The 3308-nt window shown below is 38.6% G+C and overlaps 1 long non-coding RNA gene across 2 annotated transcripts in view; it reads left to right on the top strand.

Annotated features, from left to right (window-relative positions):
- Window positions 1–1571: 1571 nt before the first annotated feature.
- Window positions 1572–3308, top strand: part of LOC147840502 (uncharacterized) — a 4466-nt gene continuing 2729 nt past the window's right edge. The window contains exons 1-3 of one of the 2 annotated variants that reach the window (XR_015509065.1): window positions 1572–1643; window positions 2886–2991; window positions 3116–3186. This is a non-coding gene — a long non-coding RNA (uncharacterized LOC147840502). The remainder of the gene's footprint in view (window positions 1644–2885; window positions 2992–3115; window positions 3187–3308) is intronic. The other variant, XR_015509066.1, reaches the window with a different exon arrangement.

Raw genomic sequence — 3308 nt, 5'->3', positions numbered from 1 at the left:
CGGACTGGGTTGGGTCTATACTTCACCGAGAAACTGAAACTACGTCTATTACTTGCAGGTTCCTCATAAACGTTATTGACTTTTCTTACATGATGGAATATCATACATATCATAAGCTTTATTTAGCAAAAAAACAACATGCAACCAAATATAACGTTTTTCAGGCTAAAACTGGATTACACATAGCCGGACTAGATCTGGGCTATACTTCACCTTGCCGGTGAAATGACGGCTGTTGCTTGCTGGGTACATTATTACTGTCACGACGCAGTGGTGCATTAGGTAATGCTGTTGCCTCACAGAAGGTCGCTGGTTTGAGCCTCGGCTGGGTCAGTTGTCATTTCTGTTTGGAGTTTGCATGTTCTCCCTTCGTTTGCATGGGTTTCCTCCAGGAGCTCCGGTTTCCTCCACAGTCCAAAGACATGCGGTATAGGTGAATTGGGTAAGCTAATTGTCCATAGTGTATGAGTGTGTATGGATGTTTCCCAGAGATGGGTTGCAGCTGAAAGGGCATCCGCTGAGTAAGACATATGCTTGATTAGTTGGTGGTTCATAAATGAACCCCCCCCCCCCCCCCTGCTGAAAAATCCAGCTTAAACTTGCCTAGGCTGAAAGGCTGGTTTTAGCTGGTCGACCAGGCTGGTTTTAGAGGGGTTTTGGCCACTTGCAGGCTGGTTTCCAGCCATTTCCAGCCTGGTCTTAGCTGGTCAGGCTGGGAAATGACCAGCTAAAACCAGCTTGACCAGCCAAGCCAAGCTGGGTGTCCAGCCAAAACCACCTATATCCAGCTTAAACCAGGCTGGTTAAGCTGGTTTTAGCTGGTTTTATCGACACGATAAAGGAAAAGCACAGAATAGCTTTGGGTGAACTATCCCTTTAAGATGTTTTTTTTTTTCTTGGATATGCTTCTGTTTTTCTCTCTTATTTCGTCTTCAAGAGTGTCCACCAAAATGAAATGGTTTAAACTAATAAACTAAGTTCAAACTATACATTCCTCACTCACAGGTTTACATTTTCCCAGATAGCAGGCAGTAATCGGCCCGAGCTCGGCTGCCCCCCGGCGCCTCCGGCTCCGACTCGGCATCGGCGAGTGTTATCAGGGCCGAGTGCGGCCCGCAGCTCGCTCGCGCACATGCGGTTGTGATGCGGCTGTAAAGCACTGGCCCGATTCCGGTCAACCATATCCTGGCCGCTTTTGGCAAGGAGTCGGCTGATGGCAACCGATTAAGTTCTTATTTTATCTAGTAATCTGTTAGCTCCACGTTTAATGATAATTTGAGAAAATATTCATGGTACGATAGCAAAAAAAAAAAAAAAAAAGAATATTTTGTGTGGATGGTCGCAATGTTTAGACGCAAACAAAACAATATTATTTATAAATAGATTATACATGTCATCTAGAGAAAAACTATGTAAAATTCGCTTATTTTTGAGATAGCATGCTCCTGTGCTGACTGTTTTTTTTTTTAAGCAGAAGTTGGTTTCATAATAAACACATGCGTTACTAAACTCCTGATCTAAACTCCAATCCAGACGGTGGCGGTAATGCTCCAAAAAGCTGGTTGTCAACCACCATGGCACGAAGATCACAAGAAGAAAAAGTTTGGTTTTTCAAAGAGTTCACGTGGTTTCCGGTCAGAAAGGTAAGCTTTTTACTGCTTGTGTTCTGTATAATTAGCGAATTTAGAGCTTAAAACATTTCCACGGTGTTTGGTTGTAACAGCGTTTAGTAATTTAAAACAGTTTGATACGAAATGTAACTTGCTTTAAGAAACACGACTGGAGCTAATGTATGCTAACGCTAACAGTTACAAACACGTCTGAAAGTTCCTTTTCCTTTTACACAATGTTAGATTGTAACGTGTGTAGTAACTGAAAACTATTTTAATTATTTTAAAGAAACATGAAACGAATTTGTGTGTATGCTAACTTTGCGTTAAAGAAAGTTTCTGTAGACGAATCCATTAACTAACTTGGCAAAACGTGTTTTTTCCCTGATTTAACATTATAAAGTACCGTGGATGTTGAAAAAATCATTGTACAGGCGTATACTTATCCAACAGTATTAATTCTGTGATTATGTGTAAATAAAAACTAATCGTTTTGGATTAATAAAATATTATTGTTTATCTTGTTTATGCAGTTAGTCACGAAAATGATCGAAACTCGACTGTTTACTATTCTCTTTAAATTATCCAAGAGAAATATATTACTGTGCACTTTAATTCATATGTGTTAGCCTATGTGAATCAATTATATCTTTTGTTCAAGCTGTAATGGTCAGTTAATGTAAAACTGAACGTCTTAAAGCAGATTTTGATGTTTTTTTTTATGTTATTGACAGTGATAAATTCTGATTTAAATGAATGGGTAACAATATTTGTTGGTTAAGTCTTATTGTTCTTGTTTAACAAAGGTTAGTGAGATCATTTTGCAGCACATCACGACCAAAGAAGTCAATGGCACACTCTTTTGAACGTGAATAGGCATGTTATAGTTGTGTGCTAAAAGTCCATTATAAGCTGTAAACTGCTGATACATTTTCAACATAGATTGAGCTTTTCAGACATTACATTACTAATTGCTTCACAAACAGCTGAAATGGTTTATTGTTATTGGCTATCATCATCATCAAACATTTTTCACAATGGTAGGTTAATCTTCATGGGTACAGAATAATGCATGTGCTTGACCATCTTACAAATCTATGTCTCAGATTCATAAGGCTGTCACTCTGCATGAATCTCTGAATAAATCTTGTGCAACCTTCTGTGTACTGATTATTTACACTATAGGTATTATATGCATTAATTAACTTTGATAGTATTTCAGGATTTGAACTTTTCTTTACAGGAGGTTAACAACAATGTGATGGTTTATTATAGATGCATATGAGGAAGCTCGACTCAAACATCCACACGCAACTGTGATTTCTGACTGGTAGACAGATGAGGATGATGATCGCCTGTCATACATCTAAAGACAGAACAGGTTTGTTTGCAATTATTTTAAACACATACTGTCAACATTATGTCATTGATCTATTACAACCTGTGAGTTTTGCCCTGACACTATACTAAAGTGATGTTTTGTTTTGTAAATGTATCTGATTAAGGGACAGTATAGACACATCTATACCGTGATGAAGAAAAATTACTTGGAACAAAGAGGCTGGATAAAAGGCAGGTATGAAGATTTCAGAAATCAATGCAGCACCACAAGTACCATCACCATCAATGACTATGGCAGAAATCTTAAGACCACCATCAAGATGCACAGATACTGTACATTCCAGTACACCAGGCGTG

Source organism: Danio rerio, chromosome 15, assembly GCF_052040795.2.
Source record: "Danio rerio strain M-AB ecotype USA chromosome 15, GRCz13ab, whole genome shotgun sequence".
NCBI lineage: Eukaryota > Metazoa > Chordata > Actinopteri > Cypriniformes > Danionidae > Danio > Danio rerio.
Note: the sequence above shows the minus strand (reverse complement) of the source record. Positions and strands in the feature narration are given on the sequence as shown.